The sequence below is a fragment of the Macrobrachium nipponense genome, chromosome 11 (assembly GCF_015104395.2).
Source record: "Macrobrachium nipponense isolate FS-2020 chromosome 11, ASM1510439v2, whole genome shotgun sequence".
In the NCBI taxonomy this organism is placed as follows: Eukaryota; Metazoa; Arthropoda; class Malacostraca; order Decapoda; family Palaemonidae; genus Macrobrachium; species Macrobrachium nipponense.
The window spans coordinates 15,280,720-15,304,766 of record NC_061087.1 but is presented as its reverse complement, the minus strand read 5'-3'; the positions used below and the strand labels follow the sequence as shown (position 1 = coordinate 15,304,766).

Sequence of the window (24,047 nt, the reverse complement as noted above, 5' to 3'; positions counted from 1 at the left end):
CAGCCGTAACAATCTTTATGGCGACATGAGAATCGGTCGTAAATTTCATTGCTCTTCCGTTCCGAACGGACTTTGTCCCCGTTCTTGTCAAGCGCTTGTGTCAACACGGAGACGTAAAACTGTGAGTGAGACCCAATACCATATTACTCTAAAGTATATTCAAACATTAGGAAGCCACCATTAACGTTAAATGGTTATTTCACTGGTAAGCAAAGTATGCTGCCGAGGCCGTCCTCGTTATTCCAGTTGCATCTGGAATTCTAAAGAAAATCCTTGATGTTCCCTGAGACCCGTAGATAGTCCCAGGCGTTTCAAAGAATATCCTCCGGCACCACCGAAGCCCCGTGGCCTCGCCCTTAGGTACCAACCCGGTCGTTTACTGTGTACACAGTGTTCGGGATCTTGCATGTTTTATGACCAGACGTGTCAAAGTAAACTGGTCACGGAATGCCGAGCGCTTTCAGTCATATTCGTCAAGTCATGGCCCACTGCTCGCAGCCCCCCCCCCCCCCCCCCCCCCCCCCCTCTTCCCTCCTCGTCATCAGTCGTACCTTCACCGTACTTTTCCGGTGCCTCTCTTCGAAATCAGTTTGTAAATATAATGCCGTGATATCAACCGCACCACCCCCACCACCACCCAATGTCTCTACATCTCTTTATATTTATCGAAAGCACGCACAGGCCAACAAGATTTTCAATATACATTTCCTTACCTTGCAACGCAACGCATCGTTTAATAATAACGATGTAATCACGTAGCGGGAAAGTTGTACCTACAGGACATGAGTAATGTTCTGAATTATCTGTAAGCGTGATCTATAATAACGTACTTATGGGTATTTAGACTCCTTAGAGGATATCCAGAAAGATTTTGGAAATTCCATCATGATTAGGGTACAGCACGAATGCGGTATATATTGTGGAGGAGAGGGTCGTTCCCATATTTTCAGTACAGAACGAGGAAGATTTTTCTGGATATTGTGGAATTGTAGCTATATACTCGTGTGTATGTATGTGTATATATATATATATATATATATATATATATATATATATATATATATATATATATATATATATGTATATATATATATATATATATATATATATATATATAATATTGTATATTTGCAGCTCGATGAAATTGTGAATGTACTGTGTTCAGTATGTACGTACTTAGTGTATGTATGTATGTATGTACGTATGTTGTTTTTTAAGTATGTGGGTATTGATTGAAATTTGCCCGTGAGTTATTCCATATACTTCGCTTGACTGCAGTTTCGTGTTTAGTGAATATTAAGTTTTTCTTTCATACACTACTACCATCCAGTCGGTCTAGACTTTTTTTTTTTTTTTTTTTTTTGAGAATTGCTCTTCATTCAGAATTTATTCTCATGCGTCCTCATAGCCAGACCGTCCTTACAGATTTTGCAACCGTCATATTTTGTCTTATTTACGATTTTGTCCGGTTCCATTTTGACTTTTTGCAGTAGTCTAATCGCTACCCTTTCACACGCAGTTTATGTACTGCTCCTAACAAAACGTTCACTCTTATTTACGTCAATGGGAAATCAACATACACAATATCGTTCCGTGAAAATTTATCAACCGTTTCATCTACTTTATTATTCACCTCCAGTAGTACTGCGGTGTAATAACTATTGGCAATGATCTCTTGACTTTAAGCGTTGGTACTCTGTGGCGCACCTCTTACCTAATAGACTTTCGAAATACATGTAAAATCTAACTGTCTACAGTTTTCAAATTCCCCCGCTTCTGTTTATTTACCCGTCCTCCTGTCTTCTTTCGTGTACTCTCATAAACTTTATCTTGTTATGCGCTACCTTACAACTTTCCTCTTAGAAACTTACAAAACTGGTATTTAAGTTCTTTATGCATCGAGCATAGAGGACTGAACTACACCGTATCTGGTAAAAAAAAGAAAAAAAAATATCACCCCACCGTATTATCGTTAACCACGACTTCCTTGAGAAAGAATGCGCCATACTTTCCCCTAAAACTTTCATCGTCACTCCGCCTTCGTGCTTGTATGTAACAGCCATGACGACATGATTCATTTTCCCTTAAGGCACCCTCCGGCAACTTCGTCAAAATGCTGCCAAGTCAACGGCTTATTTCTCAACACTTTTCTCATCCCACCTACTAGACTAAGTATATACTAGTCTGTCCCGGGTAAGAACTTGACTCGTACATAGTTTTCCTTCTTTCAAACTAGAGCAAAACTCGTTTGAGACAGTATTGGACATAGCACTCTTTAATTTTTCGTAAATACTTTCATTAGCCCTTTTTAAGTATTCACTCACATTCTCGATAAAACGTCTGCCCCAGTAAATCGATGTAGAGATCCTATTTTCCCAAGTAGGTTGTGGACTTTAACTCGGTTATGAATGACATTCAGGTCTGTTACACATTTGTTAATCGTAAATTTATGAAAGGAACGACGGAACACCTACACTCAAAATAAAGAGCTAAAATTCATTTTCACTGTTGCTAAAGATTCGTTAAAGTTTAAACATGACGCAAGAGAAAATCGTTTTATATTCCCTAAAAAAAATAGATTCAGTATTAGCCTCGAAACAAGACGGCGGGAGAATCTAACACAACTGACAGTGGAATCAATCAGCGACAACCATTACAGCTCTGACCTGGGAATCGCAGTCCCAGGTCGACCTGTTGTACATTATGCATGAGGTCCCTCGCATTCGAGGTCATCCCAGCTATTGCTGATCCCTTGACAGCGATCTTACGCGAGTGGAGGTCAAATCATCGCTTTCATCATTTTCTTTTTATTAATCTTGGTCGTTTCCTTCTATTTTCTCTTCCTATTTCCATTATTGCTCTCGTCAAATTCTTTTACATTTATTGCTTTCAATTTAATATCATCAACTGGACTGTGCGCGTTCGTGTGCGTTTGTGTGAGCGTGTGTGTATGTGTGTGTGTGTGTGTGTATTGGTGTATATGATTTTTATGTCACCGGTAACATCAAATATACTCACACATACGCGCGCACACACTGACGTATATATATATATTGTGTGTGTGTTTTTGTGTGTGTCTATATATATATATATATATCTCTATGGGTGTGGTGTGTGTGTGTGTCTGTTTGTGTGCTTGAACGCGTGCGTGCATGCGTGTATGTGCATGTATTTTGATGTTGCTGGTGACAAGTACATTAAATGCGTATACACGCACACACGCGATCGAGCTCGTCTAAAGCAATTTTCTTGCTGAAACTCCACATCATATATATATATATATATATATATATATATATATATATATATATATATATATATATATATATATATATATATATATATAGAGGCATATATACACTTATATGATGCCCAGTTCTTGCAGTATCTCGAATTAATTATATTCTGCAAAATAAATTATTTGTTCCAATAAATTCGAAAAATATAAGACTTCCTTTACATCCCTCAGGAAGCAGAGAGGAAGAAATAAAGGAGACTTCATGTTTCTCTGATTCTATTTTCAGGAAGTCTGGAGACCAAAGATTTTACCCCAAACCAATCACAAAAGGGACGGATATCTCGTTTCATTATTCGTGAGGCTTTAGTTTTCTGTAAAAGAAAACTATTGACATGGCTTTGTCTGTCCGTCCGTCTTTTGTCCGCCCTCAGATCTTAAAAACTACTCAGGCTAGAGGGCTGCAAATTGGTGTGTTGGTCATTAACCCTCCAATCATCAAACGTACCAAACTGCAGCCCTCTAGCCTCAGTAGCCTTTTTTTCATTCAGGGTGCTTCTGGCAGCGCAACAACACAGGCCACCACGGCCGGCTGAGAGTTTCATATGCCGCGGCTTATACCGCTTACACCGAGACCACCAAAAGATAGATATGTTTTCGGTAGCTGTGAATATATGTTGTACAGAAAACTCGATTGCGCCGAAGAAACTTCGGCGCATTTTTACTTGTTTTTCTTTTTGAAGGTTAAGTTTACTATAATTGATGAATTTGACTATGTTTACGCGTACTGATTTTGATTTTACTGCAGTTAGTTGATAAGTATGAGTATGTTTACGCTTACTGTATTTTTTTTATATATTGTTGGTAATATTGGTTAGGTTAATATTTCATTAAATAATTCTCGTGTGTAGATAATGTTGGCAGTATTTACACATGCTGTTATTGTTTTTAGCTTATTGTTGACAATTTTTACGCGTGCCGCTTACTCTTTTCGGTCAGTTGTTTTAATCAGATATGTTGCGGCTGAAAATACCGAGCTTCCCGGAATGCTAAATAGGTAACGTTGACGAGGACGCTAATTTATTCTCATTTTTCCTGACCGAATACACCCGGGGACCTATGAACTACTCTTCTTGAATATCACTAAACATTTTCTAAAACGTGAACTCTAGTCCGCTTCAGGCAGTAAAAAAAAAAAAAAAAAAAAAAAAAAAAAAAAAAAAGGAAATGGTCAATTTTGTGACGGGTTTAAATACGGCAGCTAAAAAGGACCTCCAGCCGATATCGACAGAGTTCGGTGTTAAAAAGAAAAAAAAAAAAAACTCCAATGATTTACTTTCTCATTTCAGGTCTACAGTTTTTACTCGTTTCACTCCCCGTTTTCTTCTTCTTCTTCTTCTACTTATTCTTTAAAAAAAATATGTCGGAATCGCGTTATATTTAAAGTTATTTCGTCTAGTATATCTTTTTTATCGTTCTGACTCGATGCATTCTGACTCAGTGCATTTGTTTCTTTTTTATACAAACGGATCTTTTCAGCATGAAAAAGGAGATCAAGAAAGCATGTTCATGTTCAAATATGATTAACTCTGTCAATTTTTTATTGCTAAAGCCACCTCAATCTTGCATATATCCCCATCTGACATGTCAGTAAATAATGTATTTTTTTTTACGAAACAAGTAATCTAAAAATTTAATATTGTTTTATAAAAACCTTTCAATTCAGCAAAATCAAAGGTTATTGGTGGAATATATTTTGTTTTAAGGATAAAGAAGTATCCAGTCAGACGTTTGAGTTGATGAAAAGTTTCAAAGTATTTTGATCGAACAAGGGTCAATTTTTCCAGGACTTGTTTGCATCACAGATTTATTTCTCGAAGGGCTAAAAAAAAAAAAAAAAAACTTGCGAGCGACAGCAAGGCGATATAGCTCTGCGTATGATGTATGAAATAGGATGAAGTTGTAACGAGAAAAGTGCTCTTCTAAATCTGAAGGCTGAAGTGATTCCGGATTTTGCAGAACTTTTGAAACGAAGTAAATCAAGTCCAGCATTTTTACTGCACCGTTCGCGTTGCTTGATCCCTTAACAGCCTCTGAGCTATTGATTACAGGTTATTGAGTCCCATCTGTGTCCGTGAACTGATAAAGAGAAAGAGAAAAATGGACAAGAGAAAAAAAAGAAAAAAGATTCGACCGACTGCAGCTGGCGAGAGCTTTTGGCTTTTTCAAACCCTACTCCAATTCTGGGATTCAGATTTATAATGTAATTTCAATAGCCTATCTATCTGTCTGTCTATCTAACTTCATTTTTTTTATCTCAGGGGAAAATATGTATACTGGGTCTCTTGCTAAACACGGTAATTACACAGGCAACATGACGCTGAAATGTAAAGCGATTTTTTTTTTTTTTTTTTTTTTTTGTCTGTGAGTCTGAGGAAAGTAAAGAGCTGCCGTACATCCCTTGTCAGATCAATAGCAACGAGCCAGCTCCGCGTCACATTCGCCGCTGAAATAAACACTTACATCCCATTAACAGACAGTGAATAAATGATGAGGAGCTGCAGTGAGTAGTACCGACCGCCCTTGTGGCGTGTCTCTGAATCAGATGCCAGTAACCTGGGGCGCATCCGGAGGGAGCGCCTCGACGTGGAACCTCCTCCGTCGGCATAAGTAAGACCTGGTCGATAATGAAGGACATTTTGGTGGTTGCCTGTGATCTCCTTTATTTGTTGTTTCTTACGGCATTCTATTTATTTTTCTCTAAAGGAATATGGATTTGCATTCTTCTTTGAGGAGAGGACCAGCTGTTGGTGTTATAAATGACGTACACTTCTTTTCTGATTAGGACACTTCTGTTAACTCTGGTGACTTTTACCATTTCATTTTTTGAAGAGAGGTAAGAATTTACATATCTCTTCGAGACAGAACTTACTTCTATTTTCGGTGTTCATTGGTTTTCCCATTTTGAAAGAGAGGCGGATTTATATCTTCTATTTTTGATGATTCGTCTGTTTCTTCTCTTATTTTTTTTAAATGGACGGATTTACATATGTTTTTTGGGGATGTGATCTTCCAGTTTTTACTCTTAAAACCCATATTTTCATCCCACACCCCCTTTTTTAAAGAGAGCGGTTTACATACGTCTTTGGAGTATTAGACTTTATTTTATATTCACTGATTCTTATAGTTATCATTTTTAAAGCGAAGATAATTTGCTTCTGCTTTCGAAGGATGGATACGTTTTTATTTATGCTAATGCATTTGATCTTACCATTTTCGCGCCGTTTTTCGAAGATAGGATCCAATAGTCCTCCTTGTATTCACGAAGAGACTTGAATCGTCCTTTCAGAATAGGACTTGATTTATTTTTTTATTCGTTTAGATTTCCTTTTTCAGAGAGAATAATTTACATTTTTTTATCATGAAATTCACTCTAGTTCTCTTCTCTCCTTACTTTCCCCCCTTCAAATATTTCCTCAGTATGGTATTAAGTTGCCCGTCTGTCGTTCCTCGCAGTAAAGGAGAGAGAGAGAGAGAGAGAGAGAGAGAGAGAGAGAGAGAGAGAGAGAGAAAGGATAACTATCAGAATCCCTACTTGAGTAAAATCTTACCGAGCCTGAGCTGTAGGTTGCCAATCGGCTTAAAACTGCACGTCAGTTATCTGTCAACAGCTCGTCATTCAATATCCCCCGAGACCAAGGCTACGCTCCGTCGTTCTATATAAATTCGTCAATACTTCCGTCCAGAATCCTCTACCCTTGTGAACTCAGTTTTCATGAAGCTCTGTCTGCGTATATTTGCTGAACCTACTGCCATTTCCTGTCTTCGTGAGTTACCGGAATCGGTCACTATAAGCTTGACTGCTATAAATAAACATAATTTATTGCAGCGCAGTGCAAATGTGATTTACCCGAATTTATGAGAGCGTTCTGCAGCTGTGGCTATATATCGTCGGTGGGATTTGCGTGAATGCGTAGTAGCAGGGACTCACCCCAATCAGTTTTTGCCCTTATCGTAATTAGCTGCTTTTCACTCAGATTTATCAGCGGCGAGTGACTGCATTTACACGTGATACAGATATTTCATTTACATAAACTGGTACAGCGGCATATATCTTACATCTTAATATCATAGTTATCACTAATTCCATTCACTTGTTCATGTATCACTTTAATAATAAAGATGGAGGGAAGATTTGATAAATTTCAAGGAGTGTAAAAGCCAAAGTTCACATATAAGGCAAAGGCGGAAGTATATATCAAGCTCGTTGGAAAGAAAACGGCTAATCCTACTTAGAAAACGGGGAGAGACAGTTGAATAACTTCCCAGGAAACTAGCAGGTAAAAATGGAGGTGCGGCGGGAGGTACTTATGGATGAAAAGGCGGGGTGTGTTGGTTGGGGGGGGGGGGGGGTTGGGGGGGGGGGTGGGGGGGGGGGTGTTCAATGGTACTTATGGATGAAAAGGAACAGTCTCATTATTTCGATTAAGTGGGTCTTACGATTGCCGTACATTCACCGCCACTTGTGCTTCTCCTCCCATTATCCGCTCCAGCACTTGACGACTTCCACCATATTGATGTCACTTGTGACAGGGCTTCTCTGGTCATTGTCACACGAGACACTCTTTGTTTTAGAATCCTCTTGCGAGCCTAACCATTCGACTAATTCGGTATATAACTTGATGAGTGGCCTAATATTCTAAGAATTAAAATGATATGATATAGTGCTTGATGAGGTTTAGTGTGAAATTTTATGAAATTCTAAACCTAAGCCTCTTGTTAGGATGTAGAGAGAGAGAGAGAGAGAGAGAGAGAGAGAGAGAGAGAGAGAGAGAGAGAGAGAGAGAGGTGCCTAAGATGACGTGACTATCGAGTATTGGCTGTCAATAGACAGTATTGGTGACAGCTAGCATGTTTCTGGCTCATTTCCGGCACATGAAAAGGAAGGCATGTAGAAACTATTTAAAAGGTTACTCTTGGAATAATCGCTTCATTATTTTTCAAGGAAAAGAGAAATATTTCTATTCGAGTTTAATTCTTCAGAGTAAATTATTTACGGTATTTTTAAAGTAACAAATGCAATAAATATCAGTAATTCATAATAAGTAAACTTTCAAGAAGGTGCAGATATATTATTTTTTCTTAAAAGATTATCCAATCATAGGAACAGAACAAAATTTACTAGTCATAGTCTGCAAGAAATTGTTAAGTATAAATAAAAAGTCTATAAACTTTCATGTAAAAATGAAACAGATTCGAAAATTGTAACACTGAAAGCTCGGAAACAATTCTTCTTCATACCCATTATTTCGGATCATTTCCTTCGTCCAGAGATACCTTACGCAGATTGGTAATCTATTCAATCTTCGGTAATAGACTCTTATCCCTCTACTGTCAAGATTTGGAATTTTCCTCCTACCTCTGTTTTCCAGGAATCGTTCAGCTTACTGTGTATTAAATAGAGGCAGGTCTATTGCTCCTTTCATGGTAAAACATTTTTAAAACATGTATCTACATAAGGACGAATTTGACGTTTACATTAGGCTTAATATTAGGAAAAATAATGTCATAAAAACTTCGAAAATATTAAGGAAATTTTGTCATGGTTTTGAAAAAAGTAAAAAAGTCCGCCTATCTTTTTGTTTCCACATTCAAAAAAATCTTTCAAACATTTTAAAAGACGTGGAAGTCTGACCACCGTTATTTTTGCCTCACTCTATGAAAAGATATTTTAATAGAAATTTGTAAAATGTCAAGAAAATATGGCAGTCCTCTTTTTTTTTGGCTTCCGCAATGAAAGAAAAAACTTACAAAATTTTGGAAAATGTTGGAGAAAGCAAACAAAAAATTTTCTTACAAAATATGGATGTTTCTCCTAGAGGAGGCCTATATTATTATAAAAGCAAAATCGAGTCCGTTAGACGAAAATGAACGTTGTAGACAAGCATGTATTAAAAGTCAAACATAACTTCGAGCGAGTGAGCGAGCGCGCACATCACTTAGTGAGGAAGAAGACCTGGGAGCAAAGTTATCGACACAGAAGTGAACAGGATCCTTATGAAAGAGAAGTAGGCCGTTAATGGAGAAAAAAAACTGGAATTACAAAGAAAGCGTTTCGTGTTTCTCTCTCTCTCTCTCTCTCAGCTTTATTCCTTTATTGATAGGGATATTTTATTTTGGTTGCTAAAGAGTTCAATCATACTCAAGTCAATATTATTATAGTTTGGTTATTATTAACGCAGTTGATGTTGCTATTGCAGGGAGCATCAACATCAATATTGCTACCGTTTAGAAAATTCAAACTAATGATCGTGAGTATTATTGATATCACTTTTCATTAAAGTCTGCCCGATTTTCGTCAACCTTCTCCATTCTGAAAACTACCTATTTCAGTACCATTTTTTTGTTGCTTCCGTAACACGTTCTACTTGAAGATGATTTTTTTTTTTTTTTTTTTTATATTTCCAAGTGCCTTCAAGGGCATCCTTAAGGGCGGGCTCAAGTTCTCGTGAGACGTCCTGGTGACGTTACGACCTCAATTACCTAAGTAACCTGCCGTAGAGTTGGGACCTACATTCCTTCGTTTCTTTGTAAGAAAATGAATAGGATAGTGTACTTCTGTATATTATTCATTTCTTTATATTTTACTGTCAATACCAGTAGTATTATCTACGTCATGCTGGCGAGAACCCGTGAAATTATTATTCCTTGTATGAGTGGTAAAGGTATTATTGGTGATAGCAGTGGCGACATTAGTGGAAGTTGTATTTCTTAATGCCTTTTTTTTACTGAATTTAAGCTGTAGGAAAACTCCGATTTTTCTGTTTGTTTGTTTGTTTGTTTGTGTGTATTGAATTTTTTTTTTTTTTTTTTTTTTTTTTTTTTTTTTTTGCTGAAATGCATTTGTAACCGAAGAAATACTAAGAAAAACTGTGAAAATAAAATTCTTTGTGAAGCTCCGTGGGCAACTTTGTGTGTTTGGGTAAACCCATTCTCTCTCTCTCTCTCTCTCTCTCTCTCTCTCTCTCTCTTCTCTCTCTCTCTCTCAAGCAGTAGCGACCCAAGCCTCACGTTACAACAGATCAGCATTTCAATTACTTTCTCTAAATCCCGAAGCTTCCCCCACCCCCACCCCCCAAAAAAACGATTTTGAAGTGGTTGAATAATACATGAATCTCTCTCTCTCTCTCTCTCTCTCTCTCTCTCTCTCTCTCTCTCTCTCCTTTTTTTATTGTGTTTAAATATTTATCTCTATAGCTCAGTCTCAATCACAAAATTATCTAAAATTAAGTAGCTGATTTAGTGGTCATGATATCGACAGGAATATGAAAAGAGTTCCAATATAAAATTGACTACTAAAATTATTATTATAAGATGCATAAGACAGTTTTACTACTTGTCGACTAAAAGCAAAATGGACACCAATTGACCTTTCCAAGAACATTCCTAATGCATTAGTCCCGGTTTGGAATAATTTGTTTTAATCATTTTATCCGTTATAAATCTTATTCGTTGAATACAAAGCACAAGGTATTGTTTTTCCTTCATATAACGTAACACTGAAGTCGCACTCCCAATATAAAGGTTATTTTCTTTTTAAATTTGTGACGTAAAATAATTTTCCTTACCGTTACATTAACTCCTGTAATCTTTAATACACATCCCTATAAAATAGACGGTAAAAGATCTATTTCCCACAAATTCCAGAGCTAACAAATTCATTTTACATTTTTCATTGTTCATGAGGGATATATATATATATATATATATATATATATATATATATATATATATATATATATATATATGATTATAATCACTTAGCACGTGATTCGTTTATCACACATATCCACAGGTGAAAAATAATAGACAGGGTGTAGGTCCTGACCGGTTTCGGCTTTATTTTCAAGCCATTGACAAAGGACTGATACATAGCATTAGAATTCACAAATATATATACTACAGAGACAGTACTGACGAAACATACACACAACCTGTGGGTGGATCTGCAGTCTCAAACGGTTGTGTGTATGTTCATCAGTACTGTCTCTGTAGTATATATATTTGTGAATTCTAATACTATGTATCAGTCCTTTGTCAATGGCTTGAAGATAAAGCAGAAACCGGTCAGGACCTACACCCTGTCTATTATTTTTCACCTGTGGATATGTGTGGTTATAAATATATATATATATATATATATATATATATATATATATATATATATATATATATATATATATATATATAAATTCAATCCTTCCAGCTGTCTTTGAAAATAACTAGCAAAATCTTTCACGTGGATCTTGTCTGCCTTTAACCTTTGTCGAGCGAAAATGTGTTTGAATATCTTGGTCTTTGCTAATAATGCACTGATGGATCTTTGACCTTAAAGAAGCGATGGTACATAAAGAGGGTTTTACGAACATGTCCCCGGCGTTTGATCTGTCGTGAATCACCCCGTGGAGCGAAAGGTCAGTTATTTACGTCCTCACACTTTGCCTATTTTCATGGCTTCGCTGCATTCCCAGTTTGCTTATTCTAAGTGTCGCGTGTTGAATATTTTTCTTGCTATTGTTAGTTTTGTCTAATGTACTGCACTGCTAAAAGACAAATTGTGAAAGTTATTTATTATTATTATTATTATTATTATTATTATTATTATTATTATTATTATTATTATTATTATTATTATTATTATTATTATTTTCATCGAATTTTTTAATGTTGAACATTTAAAACAATGACAGAATCGGTTGTGTTCTCTCTGCAAAAAAATAAATAAATAAATAAATAAATAAATAAATAAATAAATAAATAAATAAATGTCTTTGTCACATGTCAAGGAAAACTCACAAGGCTAAAATGCTTTAAGAAAAGAAATGACAGAATATTTTTTTTATTATAGGTTGAAAATATTTTAATTCTAAGCCAAAGCTCCTTTATTCAGGAAACAAGCAGGATGCCTTTGTATAATCATTTGCTAACTTGCTATTTTTGGTTATGTGACCGAGCCGGGCATGTCAGCCGAAAACACAGAGGAGGACAGAGAACACTTAAACAGAGACCCCCAGAACCAATCATAAAGCATATTTTCTTGTGAGTGAAAGCGGTCTCATCTGGTTGATTGTAGGTACCATGAGATAAGTCTGATGTTTTAGTGGAATTCACAAAATATTTTGTGAAATTGAGGAAGGAAGCTAACACTAAAAAAAATCCTGGCGTTAGAAGACGACTAAATTCAATTTAAAGGATGCCTCACTTAATTTTTAAAAAATCAATTTTATGCTATAAAAATGGAGAGTTCTTGTGGTTAAAAAGACAGTGTACAAACTACTATCAGTTCTTTCCTTTGCTTATAAATCACTTCTCTTGAAATTAACAAATCCTTAATTAATCTTTTTTTCAATCGATTTGTGGATTTAAGTAATGCATATTGAAATTTGGCTAAAGAAAAGCGATTTATTGAATTTAATAAAAAAAAAACGTCAAGACATCGTTATCTCTTTTCGTAAGATAGTAAAATGTCTAATACGGAATCAGATAGCAATTTCCACTGACTTAAATGAAATACCACTTTTTCTTGTATTTGAAATTATATAATTTGTCCTTTTATATTACATCTTGAAAAAAATTATCTCGGTTTTCAACGGTCAATATACATGACGTAGAAATGTATCTGTGATGACACCGAATGCTATACAGAAGATTCCCTTCCTCTGATGTTTCTTCGACCTCAAATGTGAAATACAGATAACGTTCCAAGGGTCATCTCCATATACCTACAAAATCTATATATAAAGACATTCCTTTGGCATTTTCCCTGGGTTTCACCTTTCGCCAATGTGAGACATCAAATTTAAATATATTTTTAAGTTCCAATTTATTAATAATACAAGAAAATGCATTACGTTCTTTAAACTAAAACTTTCAAATGTTCGTTGTAAAGATAAAATCAAAGTAAAGGGCGCATTGATAGTTATAAACAAACTAGAGATTAGGAAAAATCTACCAAGAAAGCTTACAAGCTGTTTTTTTTAAAATGGTCTATTATTTTTTCGTAACGGAAATATGTCTTGATTTTTATACCAAAATCCTAATCAAGTTCCTTGACCAAACCGAAAATTAATATCAGACACTCAAATGTCATGCAGAATTTAGTGTCAAGTCAGTTTTAATCATTTCCTTGAATTACATCAGTATTATTATATTAATCCGATATATAATTCAGATATTTCAAGTAAAGGAAAATTGACAGCTCCATGATTCAAACTCGTAAATTTGTAGATACACTCGATAAGACAAACTACATCCTAAACACCAGATTCTTTTAGTCTAATTTCGATATCAAGTTTCACTCGAAATTCCTCAGAGAAAGTGGGACCTGGCCAGGACTTGAACTGAGGCTTAACCTGACACTCGGGATCCCAGGTGACTAGCTTGCGTCTTTATATATCACGTTGAGCTTACGGTGTTCCTAGATACTTTATTTTTAATTACGTTTCGAGGTCCGTCCAGTCTAACTTGAGCTTACTGGGCTAGCTTTTATTTAATTTACTAAGATGTACCTGAACTGCCATGGATAACGCTATCGACTTATATTTTCGAATAAGATAATGTATTTTTGGTAACTTTAGTTTCATCAAAATTGCTGTTTATATTGTCCGCTAAGTATGTTGCGATTTGGTCTAATAGTTTGTTCTCTTTTACTGAACATTTAATACGTTTGTCTATGGTGGCTATCATTTGGTCGTCGTTTCTAAAATTCTAATTCCTCTCTCTCTCAGTCTCTCTCTCTCTCTCTCTCTCTCTCTGTGTGTGCTGTGTGTGTGTGTGTGCTGTGAGAGAGAGAGAGAGAGAGAGAGAGAGAGAGAGAGAGAGACCAAGTACACTGATTTACAAACGAACGGAGCATTATTTAATTATACAAGAAGTTATCCAGTCTATCGTCGCAAGGAAGTAGTATTAATTCCCAATCACTTAAGAAGAAATTTCAGTCGTGATTTATCGCCGGGTTTCGTGAGCAAAAGCATTTGCTTGGTCATCAATCACGAGACCAACCTCTGGTCACCTACCTGATAATCATAATTACAACGCATGGAATAATCCGTCGTCAAATCAGCCGTAATCGGATTAATATTAAATTTCTCATCGCTTACGAGATTATCGTTTCTTCCTTACTCAGTTTCTCCTCGATGCTTTAGGTTAATATGATGACCGTCGATCGTGGTTCATCTGGACTTTCATGATTAGAGAGGAAACCTAGTGATGTCTCGTCACCTTCTCTGTTCAGAGTGTTCCATAAACTTTATTTCTCATTAATAACCAAAGGTCAGAATTCTCTCTTTTCTTCTATGTCTCCCGTTCGTTATGAGCCTCCTTTCTTGAAAAGGCAGGAAGCCCATCATGTCTTTTGTAATTAAGGATGTGAAGCCAATTTTAGTAACCGTAAATCAATCGGTCTTAATTACGCCACAGCCTTCTTCATCTTCATTTTCTAATATACTTCAGGCTTTTACACATTTCTCTTAGAAAAGATGATGAAATTTATAATGCTAAAGACTTTACCTGGCTTTTTTGTTTGTTTAAAGTAGTATTAAGTGACTGGTTGGTCTCCATTTTGTATGTATTCGTTAACACCCAGTGTGAGAAATTCAGGAACAGAAGTAATCGAGAGACGCTCCTGTAGTAGCAACGGACTGCTGCTGAGAAATCGAATCAGATCATAAATGAACTAGGTTTTTATGATACTTGTAATTGTATATTTAAAATGTAAAATGAAATATATAGAAGAATTCCAAGCGAACTTACTGGCCGTGATAGATTGTGCGTAAAAATTATACATACATAACATACATACTATAAATATATATGATAGATAGCTAATATATAATCATTAATAGATATATATATATGGTATATATAATGATATGCACCTACACACAGATACACACACACACACAACACACCACACACACATATATAATATATATATATAATATATATATATATATATATATATATATATTATTATGTGTATGTTTGGTGTAGGTGATATGCGGTGGTGTACGTGGGTGAGTTTTGTGATATTTTCTAAGTATGAGCCAAATGTTACAAACATTACTAGAATTTGTTTCATAACTGAATACAAGCTGGGTTATTTTTCGGTTTATTAACATCCCACGCGTACTAAGCCAAAACGGCACATCTCATTCAATATTTACTGTTCTACGAATAGAACTTTAAAATTCAGTTGTAAGCCCACAAAGGATCCAGCAAATAGGACTGAACGAGCCAGCGTGAAATTCTGTCCACTCTTGTGTCGGCTTAATTCCTTCTCCCACTTCCGTGGAGGGAGGAAGTAAGACATATGAAGCGAAATTATTAGAAAGAAAAGCGAATTTAAAATGAGAAAAAGAAATTGACAGAATGTCACAAGATGATATGATGGGATTTGAACATACCAGCAGTTGTCAACGGAAGACGGCTTCCTTGTCTAGATGGGTCATTCAGATGTGGTGCTAATTAAGATTAATGCAGTAATAACCTCGAACGAGATCACTACGGTTTGTTGATCAGCGTGCAAAGACCAGGGGGTATAACTTATAAGTGTATAAACATATACAAACCGGAAAACGCATATAAAAAGCCAGAAAAACCGATAAATAACAACGTAATGAAATCAATGAACTTAACAGTTCATCGATGCTATCAACAACACATTGATAAAAAGACACACACAATAATATATATATAATATATATATATATATATATATATATATATATATATATATATATATATATAATAATATATATACGATAATGAAATGAAATCAAATTAATAACCTTAGCATGATGATACCGCATGATCTAATACCTAAACGTCAAACTAGAGTAATCCTTCTATCTCAAAATACTAACATAATATTTCTTTTTAACAGACCCATTTTCATCTGCACGGCGAACAATCTAGAGATAGAATAGAATCATTTTGGTTTACCTTCATTTATGATTATTTACACACACACATACATACATACATAAAACATACATATATATATATATATATATATATTATATTAGTATTGATATATATATATATATATATATGTGTGTGTGTGTGTGTGTGTGTGTGTGTGTCTGTGTAACTTCAACCATCATTCAGTGTTGCAAACATTGTCATAAATATTGAAATTATAAGGAGTATTGGCTAACATTCAACAATTAATCCATATCAAATTATTCCACTTTAAGGTTAGAAAATATTAAAATGTAGCATTTGGAAAGAATTCATTTTTGTTGCCTTTATTTTTAGACAATGTTTACGGGAAGGATTACTTTCAAATAGGTGAAATCATAAAAAGTTTCCTGTGAGTTACTATCATATCACCATTCACGTTATCGTATAAATAGTAACTAGATTCTAAACTGTTCCTTCAGCGACTGTACAGCAAAACACGCACACACACACTACACACACACACACACACACACACACACAACACACACAATATGATATACTATAAGATATATATATATATATATAAATATATATATATATAATAAATAATACCATGTAATGAATGCTGTGTGGTAGTGTGTTATTTGTATGTGTATGTTCGGTTGTTTTCTCCATTTTTCTTTCAAAATTTTGGATAACTATCGGGAAACAATTACCAGTACATTACACACACACAACACACATAGATATAATATATATATATATATATATATATTATTATATATAATATATCATGACTAACTCCGGGTCTTCACGTCTATGGATGTGTAAATCTGGAATAATTGCCATATATATCTATATATATATAATATATATATATATATCTATATATATATATATATCTATATATATATATATATATATATATATTATAATGTACATAAATTAATGGGTGTTTTATGGATATGTTAGCAAATTTGATTGTAAAAAAGTTACAGTATAGAATTTTTTTTCATTGTTTGTACAGGCACCATCATCCTTGGAAGAAAGTACAAGATAAAGATCTGTTACATCTCTTCTCTAAGTTAGTAATAAAGTTATTCGACCATGCCTGTACTTTCTTGCTAAAGTTTGGAAAACTTTGTTTCTGTATCACAAAATTCCCCGATATTTGTTTTTAGCTCTGCTTCAGCAGTAGTTATGTGATGCCCGATCTGCATTTTTTATGTGCTCTTAAGGGCAGATCAGTTTTTCACATATATCTTCTACTTTTGTAAAAGTTTTTTTTAACATGAGATGTATTACAAAACTTTATTCTCTCGGGAAAGTACAACGGTAGATATACTTACGGGTATAATGCCTAAAGAGAATAAATGCAAAGACTTGGCAATAACTATCTTATTAAAGAAAAGTACGATCTTTGTGAAAACTTGTCAGTCTACAACGAAGTCACTATAAACGGCACACTGAATGCACGGGTTACAACCAATGACTCAACGCTACGAGCGACACTAACGCCATTCGCTGAGAAACTCTAAGGTCTTGCCTGGCACGCTGCCGGCGCACCTTTCGGGAGAGTATCGTACTGCAATGCCCTCTCTCCATAATCAACTCATTTCACATTCATTTCTTTGCACCTCGTACATGAAAGTCATGAAATTTCACAGTGTTCTCAAACTTTCGAACCGTCGTACCAGAAAAACAGAAGTTTTATAGACAGTTAGAAAAGTTCATTTCCATTTATATCATACATTCTCCCTCTAAGGTAAAAATAGGATTTTATGAAATTAGACGTTCATTTCACATACTACCCAACCCCAACCCCCATTGCCCAAGTACTCTTTACAATATTCCCTAATCGTTTAGTCTTATAGCACACCTATTTTCAAGTTATGCTTATGAATTTAAGACCGTTGAGTCGCCTGCGACATTTTCTCTGTCGTATCACCATTGGCGCAGCTTGCCCAACCTGAAATTCACTCGAAATTTCCATATATATTCTTATGCTCTGTATTTTGTTTTTCAATATCATCATTCCGAAGTGTTTTCTTTCTTTCTTTCTTAAAACGGACCAACCAAGATTCATCTTAATTCTTTAGAATAACGACTGTCGTCCTCATTCAGATTAGTGCCCCGTAAATGCAGTCTGTTTCCATTACGGATCCTCTCTCTCTCTCTCTCTCTCTCTCTCTCTCTCTCTCTCTCTCTCTCTCTCTCTCTCTCTCTCTCTCTCTGACTTCTATGTCCCAATCCCACGAAGTCTCGGCCTTTGATTTGCATCCTAAACCAGACTAAGAGCCGCCATAAAAGGGGCGAAGCCAATGCCCTTGGAGGAAGTTCACCCCCGAAATAGTGCAAGGCTCATTTACCATAGCTCCGTCTGCCTGCATGTCTGGTATATATATATCTCTGAGTCTGTCTTTCCAACGAAAATCATTTACCTCCCCCATATGATCCACATATATTCCCCTTGCTCCCATCATTCCTTAAATTCCCATTATTCCTTTCCCACTACCATTCCTCGTGCGAAATCATGTGCCATCTCCCATCATTCCCCAGTTCCTACTTCATGTTGACCATACATCATTCCCAACTCACATCATCATCAATTCCCAACATTTAATTCCAGTCATTCGTGATACTATTTATTTCTTAACAGCTTTCAGTTCCCATTTCAAAAATTCAGTTCCAGTACTCCTAAGATTCCTATTTTTCCCGATTCCCACCATTCCTCTGCTCCTGTCCATCCTGACATCCATCAGCTCTGCACTTTTTGCATTCCTAGTCCCTCTTCAGCTTCCATTACTTCATATTTCCGTTATTCCTTTATCACCCTTTTATCATTTTTCCTCGTTCCCTATTCCTATCATCTGTAATTCCACTCTTCAGCATCTATTGTTTTCCATCATCCGTAATTCCACGCCTCATACTCCCATTACTCCTTTATCACCCTTTTATCAATTTTCCTCGTTCCCTTCTCCTAGCACTCTTCAGTCCCTCTTGTTTTCTTTCATCTTTAATTCCAGACCTACTCCATTCCCCAAATTCCATCATTACAAACCCCCAATTATCTGTGTTTTACCATCACTCGAGTAACTTCAGCCATTAAAAAAAGAAAAAAAAAGGGGGGGAATTGTTATCGACTCCAGATTTCATTCGGCAGGTCTTTCCTCCTCCGTGATGTCGACCTATAAGAAATTGTATTTTATTTTATTTTATTCTATTTTATTGTTTTTTTAATATACTTTTGGCGTGATTGATTGCACCATTGCCTCTCGTCTTCAGGAGTCATCTGCATCATGGCTTAAACATGTAATAGGATGGATCGTTATCGGATGAGTTAATCTTCTTGTCATTGTATACTTGTTAAGTTTCTAGGAAAGGATAAGGTTATCTTCATAAGCGAAGGGCGTTTGTGTCCTTCATGACTTCATGAAAACTTTGGAAGTTTATTAAATATTGATTTATAAACATGGAATTAGGGTACATGGCTTTCGTCATTATAAAGGGGTCTCAGAATGGCCTCTGGATTTCCGAGATGTGTAAAGTACCTTCAGTTTTATCTTTGTACTTTATCATTATGGATATTGATTATGATTTAATTATTTGCATGAACTGAAGTATTTTTAAATGAATGATCATAATTACAGACGCATTGCATGTTGCACTTAATCAGCTGTAGTTTGTATAGAATCTCTCTCTCTCTCTCTCTCTCTCTCTCTTTCTCTCTCGTCTACTCTCTCTCTCGGATCTCTCTCTCTCTCTCTCTCTCTCTCTCTCTGTATATATATATATATATATATATATATATATATTAATATATATATATATGTGTGTGTGTGTGTGTGTGTGTGTGTGTGTGTATCATATATAATATATATATATAGATATATATATATATATATATATATATAAATATATATATATTATATATATATATATATAATATATTATATATATATAATAAAATTGACGAATGCTAACTGAGATTTCGATCGTTAATTGAATATAGTTTATACCATATTATATACATAGATAGATAGAAAAGAGAATTCCAGCAATGTAAACAGAAGAGAGAAGATGGTGAGAGAACGTCTCAGGAGGAATAACAAGTTGCTCTACAAGGAAGCATAGGCAAAGAGAAGGTTAATGAACAAATGGATCTGGGAATAAAATATGCAAATGGAGAGATGCTGTCTGGAGCAAATGCAGTCTGGGTCGATGGAGTAAATATTTTTCAGAATTTGTAAGAAAACGGAGGATAGGAGAGAGATAGAGAGTGAGAAAGAGGAGGCGCTGAATGACGCGAGAGTGGAAATCTCTAAGTTTGAGAAGAAGCCTCTTGGAATCTCACTTGATGACGTAAAGAGGGCATTTGAGAAGATGGAGAATGAGGAGGCATAAGGACAAATTGATGCGCTTATAAGTGAAATGCTTTTGCCCCGGTGATAATGTAGTTTAGTGGCTGACCACGGTTTGTAAGGTAGGTGTGGATGTGGGAAGGATTCCAAAATTGTGGCAGAGAGAAATTTATTGTAATGGGTGTGATTTATCATTTTTCTATTGTATGGACATAAAGGTGATAGAGGCGACTGCAAGAATCATAGGAGCGTCACATTGCATAGTATACCGTGAAGGTGTGTGGATCAGTTAATTGTTAAGGTGGCTCTTAACGTAAGTTTCCATATCATACCAAGTCTTTGCCAGAAGAAAAAGAAACTCACTACGCTTTCCTCAGTTTCGGACTAGTATCTGAATCTGGATCGGCGTGTGAGTTTAATGTCACTGCCAAACGTGAAGTAAACATGGGCCTAGTGCCAACCTTTGTAGTGGAGATTGTATAATTCAGGTAAAGGTGCTTTAGTTCAAAATACCAAGTCGCCCCCTATCACCTCTTACTGTCTCCAAACAATAACGCTTCGTTTGCGCGAACGACATTACGTTATAGAAACCAAAATGTTTTAGTAAGGTTAATTAAATTATTTGCCTCAAACCTGAAAATCCAAATTGGTTATGACTTCGGAAAAAGGACTATGAAGTAGTAAAATAAAAAAAAAATAAAAAAAAACAGAAATTTCGTAAAGTTATCTAGATCAGTGTCACACCTGCAACTATTGAGTGCGAGTGCAGCAGTGGACAGCGGTACGTCGTGGCCGCTAAACGTTTTTGTGTTGTTTACCGAAGTTTGGAGTAGTATAGTTATATTCAATTCATTCTAGGTTTAGTTGGACACTAAGAGAACCTGGACGATGTAAGTAGCACCGTGATAATGTCAGATGTTGGTATAAAATAACTTTCGTGAGATTCCAAGATATTCCAACAACTTGTCAGATGTCAACAATAGGCATCGCCTGACGGTAAGTGCGTGTAAATCGAATTTGTTACATTTCATATTCGTACAATCCCAGCCTTTTAGAAGGTTGCTTATATGTGGTAAATTCGTGTGCGTACGTATGATTATGCTTGTTCATGTATGTTCTGAATCCAAAAGAGTTTCAAAAGGATTAGATAGAGCAGGTGAGTTGATATGTTGGTCGTGAACAAAATGCGAGGTAATTCATTGTATGTTATACATAAATGGGTCTGTAATTGAAATCAGGGAAATTATCCAAAAGTGAGTAACAAGTCTCGTTATTTTTCAAGTTTTCGTGAGTTCGTAAGGAGTACGTTCGTTCCTCATACTCATATGCATGCGGGTGTGAAAGTTCAAGAAGCCAAGATTTTAACTATTTACAGTTTCACACTTACGAATCGACTTTATTTATAAGAATCATGGCCTTTATGTGATAAAGTAATTTCTCGCCTGAAACGCATATTCCATATATTTCCAAGTGGCCATCTTGTGTTATAGGAATTTTTACGATTTTTGTAGGTGTAAACCTCATATTGTGTTTCCTCTATCCTCCTAGTTCTAATTAATATTGTTAGAACGTAGTGGGCAACCAGGTTACAGGAGGGGTAGGGTGGGTGGAGGGTAAGAGTGACGTGAACCAAAATCGAGTGAAATACGTTACTAAAAGTTGCAAAATATAAAGCATGAAGGTACTATTGTAAGATCAGCTACAAGGATACATCCTACTTTAACTTAGCCTACGTGCAGGAGTAATGCCTGGGCGGTGGGGTCGCCCCTCAACCCTAACTTAACCTGACCTGCAGCAATGTACTATATATAGTAAAATATAGGCATCCTAACTAGGTTTACCCTCCCTGACTTAGCCAAACCTAGGTTCCCTGATCACACCTGGCAAGGGACATTAAGCCTTGCCCATTGGATCTACCAACCTAAACTTTCCTCTTGGATTGGCCAATCTACCATGCCTCTTGGATCAGGCAACCGAACTTTGCCCCTTGGATTGACCAACCCAACTTTGCCTCTTAGATCAGCCAACCTAATTTTGCCCCTTGCATAGCCCAACCTAACTTTGCCTCTTGGATCAGCCAACCTAACCTTGTCTCTTGGATCAACCAATCTAACCTTGCCTCTTGGATTGGCCAACCTAACCTTGCCTCTTAGATCAGCCAACATAACTTTGCCTCATGGACCTGCCAGCACACACTAAGTCATAAAGTCAAACACAGGGATGAAATCTAACATGATCTTCTCAATCCTGACCCTGCCAAGGACTCGGTATTGAAGGAAATAATAAACGTAAATAGGTGGCAATAGCAGTTACAAGAATACACTCTATTCTGACCTAACTTTGGTCCTACTTGGCTTGGGGCTTTTGCCCACCCCATGAGCACTAGCTTAACCTGTTCCATGGGGCCTTGAATTTTAGGAAAAGTCTAGGCAGTGTCAACCTAACTTCACCTTACTTGACTTATACTAACCCTACAATTGTTTGGTCCTGCATAGGAAGGGGGTTGGGGGTGCATCCTGACCTAGCTCTATCTTATACTAATTTAACCTGAGGCACTGGTTCGTGCTTGGGCCTTGCTTTCTATATCAGTCTTGTGCGTTATTGTACTGTTAAGAATTAAGTAAAGAAAGCTGAGCGATGACCATTAGAGCTTCAACCCGGTGTTTACAAATCGTAGTTAGGCTCCAGTTGGTAATTCAACGATATTCATAAACTGATAGAAGGATGTGAAAGTCCTTTGTGATATTAGACTGAAGTTTTTCATGCACATTAAATAATGTAGACTGTAAAAGAGACCGCAATGAAATATACTTACTAGCGAATTAACTGCATAAGACTCCTAATTATATTTGACAGACTTAACTAACATATCTTCATTTCGACTGATAATATTGATTTAAAACCTTTCAGTATTCCATGTTTTTCCTTCGTACTAATAAGACCTTCAAAGGTGTTCATTATTCATTCGTGCCGTTAATTTTCTCTATAATTACTTGATTTTTTCCCCCATATTTAAAACTTCAGTTATAGAGATAAAAAATATCTCCTGCTTGTGTTCACACTGAGACGTTTTTTTGGGCTAAAAAGTGACCGAACTATCACATCAGATATGGGATCTTGAACGCCATAAGAAAAAACAATTGTCGTCACAATAACCAGGCCAGGTTGGGAAATTTTTAGGGTACAAATGAAGCAACTACATACATCAAGTTCTTACTCTGTGAAGTGAATGTTCCGCGAATTAGCGTGACGTTCGTGTTCTCTAGTAATTGTGCGTATGTGTTTAGAATAATTCTACAACCATTGTGCAAGTTTTCTTTCTTGTTATAAACCGTGGTTAATCAAGCAGATTCCAGTGGGTAGTGTGACTTTTAAAACGAGGTTTTCCAGGCAACAGTGGCGGTAAAAATGTTTGAATCGCAAAGAAAATTACTGGAAGAACATGCATTAAATGCTGAACGTTAATGTTTATTATAAACATTTATGCA

General features: G+C 35.9%; 1 protein-coding gene across 1 annotated transcript in view; it reads right to left on the bottom strand.

Annotated features, from left to right (window-relative positions):
* Nucleotides 1-17,698, bottom strand: part of LOC135212724 (hemicentin-1-like) — a 38,451-nt gene extending 20,753 nt beyond the window's left edge. Inside the window, exon 1 of the mRNA XM_064246764.1 lies at nt 17,548-17,698. The gene's annotated coding sequence lies outside the window, so the exon portion shown is untranslated. The remainder of the gene's footprint in view (nt 1-17,547) is intronic.
* Nucleotides 17,699-24,047: the final 6,349 nt, after the last annotated feature.